The sequence below is a fragment of the Mesoplodon mirus genome (assembly GCF_964341445.2).
Source record: "Mesoplodon mirus genome assembly, chromosome: 16".
NCBI classification, from domain to species: Eukaryota; Metazoa; Chordata; class Mammalia; order Artiodactyla; family Ziphiidae; genus Mesoplodon; species Mesoplodon mirus.
The window spans coordinates 2,724,335-2,743,645 of NC_138992.1; the positions used below are offsets into that span (position 1 = coordinate 2,724,335).

Below are 19,311 nucleotides of genomic sequence, written 5' to 3' on the forward strand. Positions count from 1 at the left end.
CAAGTTTAAACATAACATGGTAAAGTTGAGGAAACAAAGTATCAGTTATCTATGGTTGTGTAACAAACTACCCCAAAACGAGAGGCTTACAACCACAAGCTTTTATTTTATTTGCTCATAACTCTCTGATTTGGCAGTTTGGGCTGCGTCCAGCTAGACAGTTCTGCTGGTCTCTCTGGGTTGCGGGTGGCTGCAGTTAGCAGAAAGCTTGACTGGGGCTGGGTGGTCCAGTGCAGCCTCACTCACCAGCCTGGCGGTTGGCAGCCTGTTGGCCAGGGTGCCTCAGTGGCCACTCGCTAGGCTAGCTTGGACTTGTTTAAGAGGGTGGAAACTGCATGGCCTCTTGAGGTTTCAGCTCAGAAGTTGTACATCACTTGAGACACATTTTATTGGTCAAAGCAAGTTACCAGATCTGTCCAAATATGTCGGGTGAAAAAGTAGATTCCATCGCTTGTTGGGAGGAGTGTCAAAGACTTGGTGCCTGTTTTTAGCCTACCACACTAAGCACAGTTCCCTCCCCCAAAGATATCCTTAATATAACCCCTTTTGTCCTTTCACTCCTCTCCCCTGACTCCCATTCCCTCCTTATACTTTCAATAATAATTCCTTACTTCACATCACCCAAAGCTTCATTCACTCACTCAACAAATATTTTATTATGTGCCAGGGACCCCGAAGTGAACAAAACAAAGTTCCTGCTCTAGTGAATCTAATGTTCTAGTGGAGCGAGCAGACAATGCAGAAATAAACAAGCACACAGTGTAGGGCTATGGTGGACAATGGGTGCTTTGGACAACAACAGAGCAGATGAGGGGGTGGGGAGTGTGTGTGAAAGGGTGGAGGGTAGTCGGTGGTTCCTATTACATACAGAGCGATCAGTTGACATCTAATGAGGTGACATCTGAGCCTGAAGGAAGTGAGGGAGTAAGAAGGTCCAAGCAGAGGGAAAGATTTCCAGGTAGAGCAAACAGCCAGTGCAAAGGCCCTGGGGCTGACATTGAGAGACACAATTCCTTACAGTCTTAAATGTAGTTTAAAAACACCAGCCATATGTATTTCATGAAATAATAATAAAAGAAAATATTAAAAAATGGTAAAACTCTTGCTAAGCAAAAGCACTTTATTTTACTGGATTCTGTTATAATCGATTATAGCTCCTGAGAAGGGAACGGAGGGTCACCTCTCTGAGCTTCAGGGAGTTCACCTTTCAAAAGGAGAACTGTGTGCTTATCTTGCCTCTCGCCTTGTGGTGAGGATCAAAGTGACACCATGAAAAATGAAAGTTGCTCTGCTTCTGGTTTCATTTCCTACCGCAAGTTTGCCCGTGATTTTTTTTTTTTTTTTTAACGCAAATCAGGTATCACTTTCGCTTAAAACCCTCAAAGGTCACTGCTGCCTAAAGAATAAGTGCCAGGCACCTGAGCACGACTTCAGAGGGCCCTGGCCGTCTCATTTTTTACCCAGACCCGCCCCCACGCTCCAGTCAAAACCGGCTCTCATCTCAGCTGCTCTCTGCCTGGGACCCTCTGGGATCCTCCTCTCCCTTTTCAAGCCTCAGCACCTAGGGAACCGGCGCCTTGGTGGTTAATGGACCCAGATCAGTGCCCCGCTGGCGCTCAGGTAGATAATGTGTCCACCTCTAAGCCGTTATAAAGCTCTTTCCAGACCATCTTCGAAGATCAAATCTTGGTATCGCCCAGCACTAGCTAGCTATGATGCCCCTGAACAAATCCCTGAGCCTGCTTCCCTATCTGCAGAGGGGTCCGGGACACCCTTAAGGTGGGCCTGGAGAGGACACGGGGCCGGCGCGGGAACACACCGCGTCCGGACATCCGTGCTTCCGACTCTGGGGTGGGGCTGTAGGGCGGCTGACCGGGGTGGGGGTGGCCTCCAGAGGAGCAGGGTCTGAGGCTCGGGCAGCGAAGGGGTGCGAGGGCTTCCCCGTAGTCAGTCCAACCCCGCCGGCCCAGAGTGCGGCCGGAGGGAACCCTGGAACGTCCGCTCGGCGGGGCGCCGCTCCCGCCGCCCGGCAGAGCTTCCCCGCGGCCGCCGCTCGGGGCCGCAGCCACGCCCGCGCGCTGACCCCGTCCGCGCACAGCCCCGGCCTGGCGTCCCGACTACGATCCCGGGAGCAGAGCCTGGCGGCGTGGTGGGCATGCGCGGGCCGCGACGCGCAGCGCGCATGCCTGGTGCTCCCGGGAGGCGGAAGCTCGGAACGGGGACGCGGCCGGGCGCGCGGAGCGGAGGGAGGCGCGCGCCTCAGCAGGCCGCCGCGCACGCGCGGCCCGCGCCGACGCAGCACGGCCCCGAGGGCGCGAGCCCGCCGCCGCCGCCGGGCCGGGACTGCTGTGCGCCCGCGGCGTGAGGCGTGGGAGGGAGCGCGGCCCATCAGCCGCGGCGCCGCCCGGTCGTCGTCTGCTTTCGCCTCCCGGCGCCAGCGCGGTCCGGGTGAGTGAGGGGCCGGGGCCGGGGCGCGGGCAGGCGGGCGGGCCGACTCCGGGAGCTGGTTGTTGGCAGGGCCGCGGCCCGAGGGTGGAGGGCCGAGCGGGGCCGGACCGGCCAGTCCCGGCGGTGGAGACCGGCCCCTCCCGCGCCGGCCGCGGCCCCGGGAGGCCGGGGACGTGGGGAGGCCGGGGGCCCGAGGAGGCTGGGGTCTCGGGGGCGGGGGGCGCTTGGAGGCCGAGGGGTTCGGGGCTGGGAGTGTCTGAGGGTCTCGAGGCCGGGGGACGTGGGGAGGCCGGGGGCTCCGGGAAGCAGGGCGCTTTGGGGGATGTGAGGAGGCCGGGGACTCAGGGAGGCTGGGGGCTCGGGGGACGCTGGGAGGCCGGGGAGCTCAGGGAAGATGGGGAGGCCGGGGGATTCGGGGCTTGTAGAGTCCGAAGGTCTAGAGGCCCGGGGCCTCGGGGAGGCCGGCCGGCCTCTGCCGGGGCGGGCCGAGTGCCTCCAAAACAAAAGGGGAGAGACAGGAAGGAGGGGGAAGAGGGAATCCGCGGGGCCGCCGGGGGATCGTTCGGCCCGCGGGGCAGGGAAGGGTGGGCCTCGAGCCCGCGTGCGGGGCGGCGGGGCGGCTGCGTCCCCCGCGGCCCGCTCTCAAGTTTTGTGCAGCCCGGAGGCTGTCTCGGCGGCAGCCCTGAAGACCTGGCAGGATTCGTTGCGCTTCCCAAGTTTCCTCCTCTTCTCGCCCCAGCCCCCAACTCCGCGGCGCCCGCCGAGCAAGCTGGAAGCACTCTGGGTCCTTTCCTGGCACCCCATTCTTTCTCAAAGGAGTGTGTATGTGTGTGTACGCTGTTACTTGGTTTTCTTTGATTGCCGGATTTTGTAGCTTAATGCCCTAAGGGTAAAGGTTTTTGTTTTTGCCATTTCAACGGTGTCTTATTCTTGCTTAGTTAGCCTGCAGCTGGGTTTTTGGCAGTGAGACTAAGAGAATAGTAATATTGTGGTATTCATGGGAACTGGTTGAAATACGGTCAAGTTGAAGGCGATGTAAGAGTTTGGGGGTCTGTACTTAAGACGACCATCATTGGGATTGTTACTTAGAATGTAAACATCTTCGTGGTTGGTAAAATAGGCCATTACTGTTCGAAATGCAATACCAGAGCCTCACCTTTAATACTTTATTTGTAAAACGGGTAGTGAAAATAGTCTCTTCATTGAAATGACACGGCCAAGCCCTCAGGTTAGTTGTCCTGTCTTTGACAACCTCTGAAAAGTGGGAGGAACGTATGTGGATGAAGTGATTACAGATTCACACAAATTAGCATTCAGCGTACTTTGTTGAGGTACAGTGTAGATAATATTTTGGTCCAGTTGTACTATTGAGCTAATGTTTAAAACCCTGTAGTATTTAAACACATGAAACTGTTAAAGGAAGTTTGTGTTTCAACTTTCAACTCATAAAGATAGTATTTCTTAGTATCTTTATGAGTATATTGTTTTAGATTTTCGGCTACTCTTGGAGGGGAAAAACTAGCTGAGCTTACCATTAGTCTCTTCTGAACACTTGTGTAGTAACTGCTGCTGAAACAGCAAGGTCAAATATTATAGATTCTCCTCTGAAGAATTTCTTTCAGGTCATTATCAAATAATCCAGTTTAATAACGAGCACTGGAAAATATTGTTTAAAACACATGTTCCCTTGTAAACGCGGCCCCATAAGACTTCATGAAAGGACTGAATAGAAGGACTATACATCATTCAGAGGTGATGCATCGAGAAGCAAGTGCTTGGCTAAATAAAGACATTGAATCCAAAACTTAGTATTTATGATGTGGGGCAAAGAATGCTGGGACTCGTACAGGAGATCGTCTGAGGCTGTCTGTCACGGAAAGTGAGTAGTAAGTGTTAGATCAGGAGTGATCAGGAGTGTTAGATCCACTAATGCAGCGGTCGCGAAGTGTCTGGGGAAAGCGGGAGTTAGGAATGGCAGTAAGGATCATTAAAACATTTTTAGCTAAACTCTTCTCTCTAACACTCCATGCCCTTTGTTGGAAAGTACAGAAATTAATATTCCAATTCTCAAAGCTGGGTTCTTCAGCTAGATAACTTTTCTTACTAGAAAGTTGGAGAAATTGTCTGAATAACAAAATCGTATCGTTAAAGCGTTCCCTTTAAGAAAAAATACTGATGAGCTCCCTAAGAAGAAATTATTGTTATATTTTGTATATACATATATAGTCTATGGTGTTATAAAGTGTTATGTGTAGCAAAAGATAATTTTGAAAATTACTATCTTTGCATGTTATTTTGAGTTATAGTGAGGTGGGATCTTAGTTCATATCTCTAAAGGTGTTATGGAAACCTTTTTTTCCTATATTTTAATGTGTCTTAATTTTGAGAAAAATAATTAAAAATTGTCTTAAGGATAACAAAAGATGCAATTCAAATTGTTAATACAATATGTAAATCTTTAATTTTTTAAATTAAACATTTTCAGTTTAGACATTTTCAGATAGAATAAATCTGGTTTTAAATTTCAGTGACATTAAAAAAATTCTGTTACTTTTGATTACTGTAGCTTTATAGTATAGTCTAAAGTCAGGGAGCCTGATTCCTCCAACTCCCCTTTTCTTTCTCAAAATCTCTTTGACTATTTGGGGTCTTTTGTGTTTCCACACGTTTTTAGATTCTGTTGTTGTTGTTTTAGATCTGCAAAAAATGCCATTGGTAAAAAATTCTATTATTTTTATCATATTTGTGAAATGAGTTTTTAAATGAGTTTTTTTCTTTTGCTAGTAAATCAGAAAAGTTTAGTTTCTGAAGTACTTTATTTTGCCATAAAGCTTTAGTTTAAGAACATATTTTCATTAGTTTCCTCTTACTGAAATCCCTTAAATAATTAGAAAAAATTACTGTGGGGATCTTTGAGAATTTTCACTGATGTCTGTATTTAAAATGTTAACTTAAAAAATTTGGGCAGAGTAAGTGACCTTATTTGAGTCAATAGTAATAAACTCCAAGAAGTTTATGAATGCAAATAAGCATTCAAATGTTAAGTTGCTTATCAGCCTTTAGAAGGATCCTTGGAATGGAGAAGGATGGAGAGCAGCTCCAGCTTGCCTTGGGTGCACCTGTGTTTCTCTAGCTCACCCAGGTACATTCAGAAGTTATGGTTCTTTTCCTTCTTTTCTGTAAAACAGTGTTTAGCAGTGGATTATTTGAGCCCTTTATTGCTTTTTCTCTCTACTGACATTTTGGCAGTGTTCTTTTTTCTTCTTCATTTCATGACTACCAAAAGGCAGCCCGGTGCAAGAGAAATGAAATTCATATGTACCAGTTTCTGGCATTAATCTCTAGGAATTGTGCTAAATCTTATCATTCAGAACTGCACAAACGTGTTTCTGATTGTAAATCAGCAGAGGAGCCCCCTCTGTTTCTATCTGTAACAGTTGTATTGTTTTTTTACTAGGCACTGTGGTGGAAATGAAATTCAGATACACATATATAGTTAAACTTTCAGTTTAAATGGAATTTTTAGCAAAACTGTTAATTATAGTCTGATTTGCATAAATAGTAAGGAAATGATTTATAGACCTAGTAGGAAATAAATGTTTCCCCGAGTGGCACTATTCCCACTCTTTAGCAGTTGGAAGCCTCAGAGAAAAATACTGGTAGCAGTACCACAAAGTTTACCTATTTTTAAGGACACAAAGGTGTTTCCTTACAGACTTTGTATTTAATTGAGCTAATCCTACCTAAATCTTATGTATGTACATAGCTATTTACTATAAACTCATTTTTCACATCAAGAAGAATGACTGAAGTTACACATTTGAATACTTTCCAGTGGTAGGGGAAGAACATTACTGGGTACCTGTGTGGGTGCCCTGTGCTGGTGGTCGGTGTTCTTACCTTTTTACAGGTGAATTAAATGTGGGAGAGTCTCTATCCTGTAAGTTGCATTTGTTAAACACCATGTGCCAGGCCTGAGCTGGGTGCCATAGTGCTTTATCTCCTTTATTACTCGCTAGAACTGCTGAGTTGTACTGCTGTCTGTATCCTCCTTTTGTAGATGAAACCCTGCAAGCATCGAGTTAGAGTAGCTCGCCCGGGTCCTCAGCCCACAGTGGTGGACGGTTTGGACAGACCCGAGGGACTGTGCAGTGCCAGCTCCTAACAGCCTGCCTGCGGCCTCCCTGGCTGGAAAAGCAGCAGTCTGTAAACTCTTAATCCAGTCTTCTGCAGTAGGAATACATAGCGTGCTCGTGTGATGACCATGTCTGGGAAAGTGTAGATAATTGTATCTTCTATTTGAATCTGACACTTCCAGATCATGAAGTTCTGATCTGGCCAACATAGTAGAGGTAACATTTTAATTAATATATCAAAATTGTTTAATTATTTGAAATTAATTTAGAATTAGGTAAAGTGTATAATGCAGGATGCAGTGATTGATACTGCTTATTTGTCAAGATGTGCTTTAGTAACTTCCACATTTACCGTTTTTTCATTGGTGACTTTTTTGAGGGGTTGATGTTTGAAGACAGTTTTGTGGGAAGCAAGGAGTGTGTGAGGGAAGAACAAATTGCCCATTTCTCACACAGGTATGAGCCCCTTGTAGTAATCCTAGTATTTACAACCTCTGATACATTGCTGCTCTGTAAATGTTTCTGAAATGAGTGTGCTTACTCTCACCAACTTAGAATTTTCCATTCTGCTTGTTTTAAAATGTATTTTTAAAATTAATTAATTTATTTTTGGGTCTTTGTTGCTGCATGCGGGCTTTTCTCTAGTTGTGGTAAGCAGAGGCTGCTCTTCCCTGTGGTGCGCAGGCTTATTGCTGTGGCTTCTCTTGTTGAGGAGCACGGGCTCTAGGCACATGGGCTTCAGTAGTTGTGGCACGCAGGCTCAATAGTTGTGGTGCACGGGCTTAGTTGCTCCGTGGCATGTGGGGTTTTACTGGACCAGGGCTCGAACCTGTGTCTCCTGCATTGGCAGGCGGGTTTTTAACCACTGCGCCACCAGGGAAGCCCCGTTCTGCTTTTAAGAGTCGGCATATACTCTGCTCCTTTATTTGGGGCCAGCCAAAACCAAGGCTTAGAAGAACCTAAACAGTCGTGTCTGTGGGCTTTGTGTGCCTAGGATCTCCCTTCTGCCCCCATATTCTGTATTGAAAGTAGTCCAAGGTGCTCGTCACGTCTACTGGTGACCAAAACACCATGCATTTGTCTTTGCTGGCCTAAAGCAAGAGCTTAAATGATTTTACACATTACATATTTTTTTAGTGGCTTGTGTGCCTTCTCATGAGGATTTAAGCACCATGAGGGCAGAAACTTTGTTTTACACACTTTTCCATCTTCAGTACCTGACACAATATTTATTGAGTAGAAGAACCCAGACTTATTAATTATTGGAGGACAGCTATTACCTCAGTTAGCTGTCTGCTGTGTTGTTTGCCTTGGTAAAGGACCTCACTTTAAAACCACATAGGACTTGATACCAGGGAAGAATTGGATTATCGTGTCTTCACCTTTGTCTGCTTTATTTTATTTTTTTTAAAATTTATTTATTTATTTATTTATGGCTGTGTTGGGTCTTCGTTTCTGTGCGAGGGCTTTGTCTAGTTGCAGCAAGTGGGGGCCCCTCTTCATCGCGGTGCGCGGGCCTCTCACTATCGCGGCCTCTCTTGTTGCAGAGCACAGGCTCCAGACGCGCAGGCTCAGTAATTGTGGCTCACGGGGCTAGTTGCTCCGCGGCATGTGGGATTCTCCCAGACCAGGGCTCGAACCCGTGTCCCCTGCATTGGCAGGCAGATTCTCAACCACTGCGCCACCAGGGAAACCCTGTCTGCTTTATTTTAGATGACCACTGTCATCAGACTTGGGCCAGGGAACAAGTACTGCTCTGCCCCTTTACAGTTTTGTTCTCTTTTTCTAGCAGCTGATCCTGTATTAATTGATCTTGTGTTCTTGAGGACTCATCCTAAGTTCTGCAGACATAGAAAATTGCTCAAGGTGACACAAAATGAGCGGAACTTGTAAAAGCTCCTTCATGACTGGTCCAGAAGCTCTAACGTGTCTTTTACTAATCAGCTGGATTCATTGGCTGCTTTACAAGAGTTTTCCATTATGCCCTGAAACCATTTTCAAAAACCCATTTTCGTATTGCTGCAGTGCCAGTTACATATACAACATGCCAGCTTTCCCTTGCCGTGACAGGTCACTTACCTTTGCTTGGGGGAAAGTCAACATTTGGGTAAAAAAGAGCAGTTTGTTCTTTCTCAGCGAGTTCCCCCTTAGTCTTGCTGTACGGTGTGGGGAAACAGGCACCCTCGCAGAGACCAGGAAGCTTCAGGTTGTTGAATTGGTTCTCAAAGTAGCCACAGGTTAGAAGTGCAAATGCTCCTGCCCCGCTTCTGACCTACTGAATCTGACTCTGGGGGCGGGGCCAGTGGTCAGTTTCAGCTTGCTGTCAGTAGCTTTTGATGCATGCTAATATTTGTGAACCACTGCTTTAGAGTGTTTTAAAAGAAACGCCAGTTGTAGCAGGCAGACATCAGTCATAAATGGTAGAGGTATGTGTATGGTCTTTTTGACCACTTAGATTTGCTAATGAGGTTGCCTTCATGTCAGGACTCTTAAATATGTTTCTAAGGGTTTTTAGAGTCTTGAGAAAACCTCACAACTCCTTTTTGTTTAGTAGGGATTTTGAATGTTTTCTGCTGAGACCACTTAATTATTTTGAATCTTGGTGTGGATTTTAAATGAACACTCTTATGTTGAAGTGGCAGTTTGTGTGGCTCCCAGACTTGTGGCTTTTGGCAAATAACAGGAGAGTGTGTACATGTGAGTGCTTAAGGCACACGTTCCCTGGTGGTTTTGCTTTGGTGCTGAAAAATTGGCTAGCTTTATACTAGAGTCAGGGTGATTGCCAAGTCTTGAAGCAGCATTGTGTGAATTGATTCTATGCCTAGCATTACATTCATATCTAAATTTAATGAATTTCATTTTGCCTTTTGTCCTTTCCTTTTTTCCTAAGAAGGCGGCTAAGTAAAAGTTAGTGTACCAAATGGGACTGGTGATGTGCCTTGTGCAGAATTAGATGCATCTGTTGGTAAATAGACTATTATAAGCGGAGGGACAAGGATTCTGTATTATCTTTTCCTCATGCTGCCATAGTAGATGGTCAGTCAGTGATTGTTTGATGATTGAAGAAGAGTGTCTCCTACTGAGGTCCTGGAATTACAGAGACTAAAGCGAATGACGCTGTTGTGGGCCTTTTGTGGTAAGGGGTCTTTTAAGTGTGTGAAAGTTGTTACAAAGGTAGAGACGACTAGTCAAAGGCAGATGGAATTAAGTGTAATGTGATCTCAAAACAGTGAGAAGGTTCCTTCCATGTGAATTTTCTCCCCTCCCCCCGCCCCCCCCCCAAACCACGGTCAAGCTTTCAGTTAACTGTGCAGCTGCATGAAGGCAAAAATAATAGAAATGAGCTGGTGGAAAGAGCTATTTGGAACAATTTATTTCTCCTTAAAATTGGTCAAGTGAAATTAAAGTTGGCATTAATGTGACTCCCATTAAATGTATAGCTGTCTGCCCAGTATTCGTGGGGGATTGGTTCCAGGACCCTCCTCGGATACCAAGTTCCTTGGATACTCAAGTCCCTTACCTAAAATGATGTAGTATTTACATACATACATTTAAATGCACACCCTCCTGTATACTTTAAATCGTCTCTAGGTTACTTATAATACCGAACACAGTGTAATGCTATGTAAATAATTGCCAAGGTGGCAAGTTCAAGTTTTGCTATTTGGAACTTTCTGGGATTTTTCCCCAATATTTTGAGCCTCGAATGCGGAACCTGAGGATGCGGAGGGCAAGTGCATTTGAGTGTGCCTGGCCCAGAGCAGCTTCTCAGTGGATGTCAGTGGATGGTTCTCCTGGGACCCCTCCCCCCCAACCATCAGGCTGCATCCCCTGAGCAGCCTTCTCTCTGATTACAGCTTCAGCTCATCCCCGTCTGTCTCTGTTCCCCTGTCAGTCTCCCCTCCCAGCACCTTGGTTTCGTTTCTGTAGTATTATTACCACCTTGTGGTTTTATTTTATTTTTTAAAAATTTTATTTGTTTATTTATTTATGGCTGCGTTGGGTCTTCGTTGCCGCGCGCAGGCTTTCTCTGGTTGCGGTGAGCAGGGGCTACTCTTCGTTGTGGTGCACGGGCTTTTCATTGCGGTGGCTTCTCTTGTTGTGGAGCACGGGCTCTAGGCGTGCAGGCTCAGTAGTTGTGGCTCGCGGGCTCTAGAGCGCAGGCTCAGTAGTTGAGGCGCACGGGCTTAGCTGCTCCGCGGCATGTGGGATCTTCCCGGACCAGGGCTCAAACTTGTGTCCCCTGCGTTGGCAGGCGGATTCTTAACCACTGCGCCACCAGGGGTGCCCCCCACCCTGTGGTTTTAAAAGCCTTTTCTTGGTTATAAGGAGGTTGCACATTTTTTTATACATTTACTGGCCATTTGTATTCACTGGTTTGTGAAGTGCCCATATTTTTCTATTAGTTTTAAAGAAATTTATTTGTAGACTTCTGTGTATTCAGAACACGGGTCCTTTGTTGGTTGTATATCTTGCCACTGTCTCTTCCTACTTTGTCTCGCAGTTTCACTAGCTTGGTGGGTTGTTTTTTTTTTTTCTTTTTTGAATGAAGAGAAGTTCTTAAGTTTAATGTAGTGCAGTTTATCAGTCTTTTCCTTTATAGTTGGTGCTTTTTGTGTCTTTCCCTACCCTGAGATAATGAACTTAATTCCTGTTATTTTCTAAATGCTTTATGATTTTGCCTTTCCCCTTTAACTTTACAATTCTCTTGGAATTGGTTTTGGTGTGTAGTGTGAAGGAGGGATCCACTTTCGTTAACATGTGGACATCTTAGTTGTCCCAACACCATTTCTTAAAAAGAATAAATGCTCCTTTCCCCAGTGCCCTGTGGTGACACTTTTGTTGTAAATGAAAGGTCCATATATATGTGTGTGTCTGGACTCTATTTGATCCCTCTGGCACTAAGCTGCCTACAGTACTGTAGCTTTGTAATAAGTCTTATCTCCTCGTGGACCTCTTCCCACTTGGTTCTCCTCCAAGTGTGCCTTGGCTATCCTCAACCCTTTGCAGATCTGTATATGTTTTAGAATCACTTGGCAACTTCCCAGAAAATTCTTCTGGTTGTTGTTTGGGATGACACTAAATGTATAGATCAATGTGTAGAGAATTGATTCTAGATTTGGGTTATTATGGATAAAGCATATGAATATTTTTGTATGAGTCTTTTTGTGGACCCAGGCTTCTGTTTTTCCTGGGGATGGTTGTTTAGGGTTGTAATGGCTGGATCATATGGTAGGTGTCTGTATAGCTTTATTTCTTTTTAACATCTTTATTGGAGTATAATTGCTTTACAATGTTGTGTTAGTTTCTGCTGTATAACAAAGTGAATCAGTTCTATGCATACATATATCCTCATATCCTCTCCCTCTTGCGTCTCTCTCCGCCCCCCCCATCCTACCCCTCTAGCTGGACACAAAGCACCGAGCTGGTCTCCCCGTGCTATGCAGCTGCTTCCCACTAGCTGTCTATTTTACATTTGCTAGTGTGTATATGTCCATGCCACTCTCTCACTTGGTCCCAGCTTCCCCTTACCCCTCCCCCGTCCTCAAGTCCATTCTCTATGTCTGCATCTTTATTCCTGTCCTGCCTCTAGGTTTGTCAGAACCATTTTTTTTTTAAGATTCCATGTATATGTGTTAGCATACGGTATTTGTTTTTCTCTTTCTGATTTACTTCACTCTGTATGACAGACTCTAGGTCCATCCACCTCACTACAAATAACTCAATTTCATTTCTTTTTATGGCTGAATAATCCATTTTATATATGTACCACATCTTCTTTATCCATTCGTCTGTCGATGGACACTTAGATTGCTTCCATGTCCTTTACATGTTGTAAATAGTGCTGCAGTGAACAGTGTGATACATGACTCTTTTTGAACTTGTGTAGCTTTTTACAAAAGTGCCAAACTGTGTTCTAACGTGGCTGTACCATTTTACATTCCTACCAGCAGTGTATGAGAGTTCCAGTTGCTCTGTATCATCGGGGCAACACGATGGTTAGTCTTTTAAGTTTTTGCCGTTCTAATAGGTGTGTCATGATATTTCATTGTGGTTTTAACTTACATTTCCCAAATGCCTTAATAACACTGAGTATCTTTTTATATGTCTACTTGCCATCTGTATATCTTATTTGGTGTTCAGATCTTTTGCCCATGAAAAAACTTTTTCTTACGGGTGGATTCTTTATGTATTCTGGATACAGGTCCTTTGTGAGATACTCTCAATGCTTTCCTCCCATGCCGTGGCTTGTTTTTTGCATTCTCTTAACAGTGTCTTGAAGAGCAGAAGTTATAAATTTTGATAATGTCCCATTTATCAATTTTTTGTTTTATGGATTGTGCTTTTTTGGTGTCATATTTAAGAAATCCTTGCCTAACCTAGGTCACAAAGATTTTCTCCTGTTTCCCCCTCCCCTCTCTCGAATATTTATAGTTTTAGGTTTTACATTTAGGTCTGTGATTGATTTTGAGATAATTTTTGTTTGTGGTGTGGGATATGGGTCCACATTACTTGGAGGACTCTTTCGAGGCCTAGAATGAAGGTAGCTCCCTCCAGAGAGCATTTGTTTCTGCTTCAGCCAGTCTGGGACCACCTTAAACCAAGTCCAAGGTTTGAGGTTTTCTGGACCGCACAGAGCTGTCATTCTCTTCGTGAGCTGATTCACTTCTTGCTTACTCTCATCCTGAGCTGTGTAGCTTTTGAGGTCCTGCTTAGGGAGGTAGGGTTAGACACTTTGGGGGGCCCGGCTTTGATTCCTGCCCCTCTTTCCCTGCACTGTTACGAAAAGGAAAGTCAAAAATTTCAGAATTGTCAAATGAGTTCCGTGCAGAGGTGGTTTCTCTGCTTGTTTCTCTCTGGGTTCCTGAGTTCACTTTAATTTTGTTATTTCCTTCTCGTTCTGTCATTTTCTGGTTTCTTTTAAGATTTTTAAAGTATTTTATCCATCTTTTTAAGCCTTTTTCAGGGGAGGGTTGGACCGAACAACGTAGCCTGCAGTTAAGGAGCCAAGGAAAGTTCTTTTTCATTTCACTCCAGTGACTAGAGTCTAAACCTGGGCCCGCCGTCGCCTGTAGTAGCCGCTAGCCACGCGTTTAAGTTAAAATGGAATCCGATTGAAAGTTCTGTCCAGCAGCCAGGCTAGCCCCATTTCTAGGGCTCAGTACCCACATGTGACTAGCGGCTCCCCCTCGGACGGTGCAGATGGGGAGAAGGTTTTCACGGTTGCAGGGAGTCCTGCGGGGCAGCGCTGGCTGGACCGAGAGCCTCTGCGGGGAGAGCTTCTGCGGGGCCTCGTGGCGGCGAGTCTGCCCCGGAGAGCCGCTAACAGAGCTGCCCTTGCTGCTTAAGGTTGGCCATTTTCTGGAATCTGCCTGCAGCCAAACATGGCTGAGCCCCTTAAGGCTTCTGGGGAAGGCTCTCCGTGAGGTGGGTGTGGGTCGCAGGCTGTGGCTGTCAGGGTGCAGATGGGGAGGGCCGGCCGCGGGGCGCTCACAGATCTGCCGATGGAACTGGCATTTGGGGAGAACGCTCAGCACGCGCTGAGCTGAGTCCCTGCCCCGAGCGGGTTGTAGTCCAGCGACCAGGCAGCGGCAGTGCCATGGTTAGCAGGTGCTGGGCAGAGCTGCGGGGGACTACAGGACGCTGCCACTCCATCCCCAAGGGTCAACAGAAGGAGCCGGGCGGGGAGGGGGAGGAGGAGGGGGAGAGTGATCTAGGCGGAAGGAAAGCACAGGCAAAGCTACATGTCGGTGGGAACGTGCAGAGATTGGTTTACTGCACCGTACTGTTGGATTCTGGCATCGAGAGAGGTAGCAGAAACCACGGATTTAAGAAAACGTCACAAAAGGATATTCCATCCATTCACTGAGTATTCGCTGTGAATTGGTAAGAGGATTATTAGTGCTGGGGCGGTGTCGGAAGCTCTCTTTGTAGCTCACAGAGCATTAGGATAAGAGCACGTGCTGCAGCAGCCCCCGCTGACCCTTTCTGCCGCAGGGCGCCCCGGATGCTGGGCGCGATTCAAGGAACTGGGGGCACGGGCACGTCGCCGTCGTCTGTAGCCTGCTGCTCTGGGAAGAAGGGTTCAGCTGGCTCAGTAAGTGCAGCCTGGCTGCAGGGGCTCTGTCCGAAAGACTGAGGGTGGGGAGGGGAGAGGTTGGGGCCACAGACGTGGGCTGGTCGCGTCAGTCCTCTTCGTGGCCACCTGTGGAGTCGCCTGCCAGCACTCCTGTGCTTCATTTCGGGATCAGAGAGCAAGCAGAAGAGGTGAAAGCTCAACTTAACTGTACCAGGGTGTGTATTTGAACTGATAAACTGCCTCAAAATCCAGTGTGAGCGTGCTCTGTATCAGGGCTTCTCAGACCTGAACAGGCACACACATCACCCAGGGATCTTGTTAGGTTTGAGGTTCTAATTCAGTCTGTCTAGGGTGGGGCATCAGATCTTGCATTTCTAGCAGGCTCTCAGGTGGTGCCGTGCTGGTGGTCCCTGGGCCCCACTTTGAGTAGCAAGGTACTGGTTTTCCAAGTATGGGTCATAAGATGACGTTGCCTCACTTAGGTGGAACGTTGAATAACCTCTGGCAGGGCAGTTGTGAAGGGCATGGCCTTGGAGTCAGACTCTGACTCTCTGGTCTTGGGCTGCTAGTTTGTTAACTTCTCTAACTCCATTTCCTTGTCCTTTAAATCGGCCAAGTAGTAGAACCATAGGCTGATGAGAGAACGAGGTGATGCGCAACATGTAAGGTTCTGGTGTTCACCAGTGCGTGACCTTTTGAGATATTTCACACAAGGTAAGAACTATTAACCGTAAACATTTACAGTAAAAGTTTGCCAGTTTTCAAAGTTCTCAGTCCTCCCTGCATCATTGCCCATTTTGTAACGTTGCAGCTCAAAGAGAATGGGGGTATTTCTTTCATTTACTGCTGTATACACAGAGAACGTTGAGGCACAGCTGATACAGCTTGTTTTCCTGTGGGTGAAGGTCCTTTGACTCTCACAGCTCGTTGCTGTCAGCCTCTTCCTTTCTGCTAGGGTCAGAAGGTGCAGAGCTATGTCTTCACATAGATTTTGTGTTTTAATTTATTGAAGTTATTTAGTTTTGGCTGCGTTGGGTCTTCGTTGCTGTGCACGGGCTTTCTCTAGTCGTGGCGAGTGGGGGCTACTCTTTGTTGCGGTGCACGGGCTTCTCATTGCGGTGGCTTCTCTTGTTGCGGAGCACAGGCTCTAGGTGCTCAGGCTTCAGTAGTTGTAGCACGCGGGCTTTAGTAGTTGTAGCACGCGGGCTCAGTAGTTGTGGCTCGCAGGCTCTAGAACGCAGGCTCAGTAGTTGTGGCGCACGGGCTTATTTGCTCCGCAGCATGTGGGATCTTCCCGGACCAGGGCTTGAACCTGTGTCCCCTGCATGGGCAGGCAATTCTTAACCACTGTGCCACCAGGGAAGCCCCTCACGTAGATTTTTTTTTTTTTTTTTTTTTTTTTTTGCGGTACGCGGGCTTCTCACCGTTGCGGCCTCTCTCGTTGCAGAGCACAGGCTCCGGACGCGCAGGCTCAGCGGCCATGGCTCACGGGCCCAGCCGCTCCGCGGCATGTGGGATCTTCCCGGACCGGGGCACGAACCCGTGTCCGCTGCATCGGCAGGCGGACTCTCAACCACTGCACCACCAGGGAAGCCCCTCACGTAGATTTTTAAATAAGCATTTTTTTTAAAAAGTTGCCAGTAGTAAGGGTGATGGAAAGCCATTTTATACTAAGGATTTTGAAACATGCATAAATGGGAATTGTGTGAGTTTCTATTACATGAATATTATACTTAATAATTAAAGTTAAAATATGAATCTTCAATTTTATTTTAAAACTTTGTGGAAATTTTCAGACATATGCAAAAACAGAATGTTGTAATGAACTCCCTGTATTCATCACCACCTTTAATGGGCATCATTAATTAATATTAACTCTAATCAGAGATACTGGCTTATATTTAAAAGATGTGAAGGCACTTGCTTCGGGAACATATATGCTAATGTTGGCCAGATATTGTGGCCCTTGCTAAAATGTGACATAACAGTTCATGACACATTTCTTTCAGAAGACTGGAAGGGATCAGGTGTAACTGTACAGCTTTTTTAAGTCAGTGATGCGCAGAAACATCTAATAGTCTTAATGAGGTGGGTGTTAAGCAAGGCTGTGGTTCTCTCCACAGCCTTGGAAACTGGAGTGGAAAAGCCCTCCCTTCCTCCCTCCTCTGTCCCTCCCTCCCTCCTTCCCTCCCTCCCTCCCTCCCTCCCTCCTTCTCTCCCTCCCTCCCTCCCTTCCTCCCTCCTTCCTTCCCTCTCTCCCTCCCTTTCTGTTTTTCTTGTACTTGAGTCAAAATAAACAGTAGCTTGCTTTGCTTTGCTGTCTTGCTTTAATGCTCCTGATAGCAGTACATATCTTGTTTTTTTAAAACTTAGTCATTAGGATGAAGAAGCAGCATGAAGCTTTAATAGAACAAGGTTCATTAGAGAAATACACTTAGTGTATTAGTCTTTCAAAAAATGATTTTATTAAACATTGAAGAGATACAGAAGAACATGTGTAAGATGTACGTAAGGTGTAGATCAAGAGTGCTCTGATCTCCCAGAGGAAGGTACCCAAGTCCGCAGAGGTGAGCTTCCTTGTACTGGCCTAGACAGGACACATTTGGGCTCTGCAGGCCACCTACAGCTTCTGTCCCCAGTACTCAGCCCTGCCATTCTGGCACAAATGCAGCTGTGGTAAAGGAGTGAGTTGTCTGTGTTCCAGTACAGACAGAAATTTTATTTCTGGACCCTGAAATTTGAATTTCATGTAATTTCACATGCAACAAAATGTTATTATACTTTTAATAATTTCTTTAATCATATGCAGTGTAAAAACCTTTCTTAGCTCATGGGCTGTACAAAAACAAGCAATGGGGCCACCCTGGTGTAGAGAAGAATAAAGCAAGCCCAGCACCTACGGCCCAGCTGCAGCAACGGAGCGTCCCCGCTCTGAAGGCCCGCCTGCTGCCCACCGCAGCCCGCCTCCCACATCGTGAAGCCTGCATAGCCATCGTCCCCTCAGCCCCCTTAGCTACAGCCTCCTTCTTCAAGGCCTGATATCATTTGTATTTTACTCACTTTTATTTTCTTTGTCACTTGGCTGTGACAGAAAATCTCAGGGCAAAATGTCTGTTCACTACTGTATCCCCAGCATTTAAAACAGCGGTCACTGAATGCATGTTGCGTTTATCATTTCTTATTTTTGTGTTAGTTTCGTCTGTGTTGAACTTTCTATTAGGGAATCACACTACACGTGACTTGCCTTTTCCCACTCAGCACTGGGACTGAGACCCGTGGGAGGTGCCGTACGTGATCAGCGCGTTCACTGTCACTGTTGTGTAACCTGGCCTCCAGTTGATGGGCATTTGTGTGGTTTGCAGCCTTGTTCTTGCAAGCGCTGCTGACGCGTCTTTGGCTGCCCACGTGTGTGGATGTGTCCAGCCTGCCCACGTGGGAGTGCGATGCCGGTTCTGGGCTGGCCAGCCTTCAGCTTGACTGCTTACTGCCAGATTGCTTTTGGAGCACCCCTGCCAACTTATATCCCACTCCTGGTTGCTCTGCATCCTTGCTAGTAGTTTATTTTGTCTTCTTTTCAGTTTTACCATTCTGGTGGTTATGTAATAATATCTTTTTGTGGCTTTAAATTGAATTTCTCTTATTACTAACTTTGTTGATACTCTTTTAATATATTGGTCATATTTCTTCTCTCTTCTATGAAGGACCTGTGAAAACATTGACCTAATTTCATCTTATGTTTTTCTTATCGACTTGTAGGTGTTCTTTCTACGTGTGGATTACTATCCTTTGTCATTATTAAGTTGTGAATATTTTCTTCCAGTTTCTGGTTTGTCTTTTTACTGTTGAGGTGTGTTGGAACTAAAGTTCTTAATTTTAATATCATTGACTTTATCAGTCTTTTCCTTTTTTTAAAATTAATTAGTTTATTGGCTGCGTTGGGTCTTCGTTGCTGTGCACAGGCTTTCTCTAGTTGTGGCGAGTGGGGGCTACTCTTTGTTACGGTGTGCCGGCTTCTCGCTGCGGTGGCTTCTCTTGTTGCAGAGCACAGGCTCTAGGCACATGGGCTTCAGTAGTTGTGCCACATGGGCTCAGTAGTTGTGGCACGCAGGCTCTAGTGCGCAGGCTCAGTAGTTGTGGCGCACGGGCTTAGCTGCTCCGCAGCATGTAGGATCTTACTGGACCAGGGCTTGAACCCGTGTCCCCTGCATTGGCAGGAGGATTCTTAACCACTGTGCCACCAGGGAAGCCCCAGTCTTTTTCTTTATGATTAGTTTTTTTGGGGTCTCATTTAAGGAATCTTTCTTTGCCCAAGGGCTACAATTTGATGTGAGGTATTTTTATTATTTATTCATAAAACATTTATTGTTCCATTCAATAAATATGTTCAATATTTAGGTATATTTTCTTTTCTTTTGGCCACTCTGCATGGCTGGTAGGATGTTAGTTCCCTGACCAGGATTGAACCCGGGCCCTCGGCAGTGAAAGCATGGAGTCCTAACCACTGGCCCATCAGGGAATTCCCTATATTTTCTAATTTCCATTAAGATTCCTTTGATGACTTATGATTTATTTTAGTGTTTGATAAATTCCAAATGAGTGAATTTTTTTCATGTACCTTGTGACTTATTTCTAAAAGGGGATTGTAGT

At 46.2% G+C, this 19,311-nt stretch overlaps 1 protein-coding gene across 4 annotated transcripts in view; it reads left to right on the forward strand.

Annotated features, from left to right (window-relative positions):
- Nucleotides 1–2,319: 2,319 nt before the first annotated feature.
- Nucleotides 2,320–19,311, forward strand: part of PTK2 (protein tyrosine kinase 2) — a 250,919-nt gene continuing 233,927 nt past the window's right edge. For 3 of the 4 annotated variants that reach the window (XM_082601574.1, XM_082601573.1, XM_082601575.1), the window contains exon 1: nucleotides 2,362–2,448. The gene's annotated coding sequence lies outside the window, so the exon portion shown is untranslated. Of the gene's footprint in view, nucleotides 2,449–19,311 lie in introns of all 4 variants that reach the window. The other variant, XM_082601577.1, reaches the window with a different exon arrangement.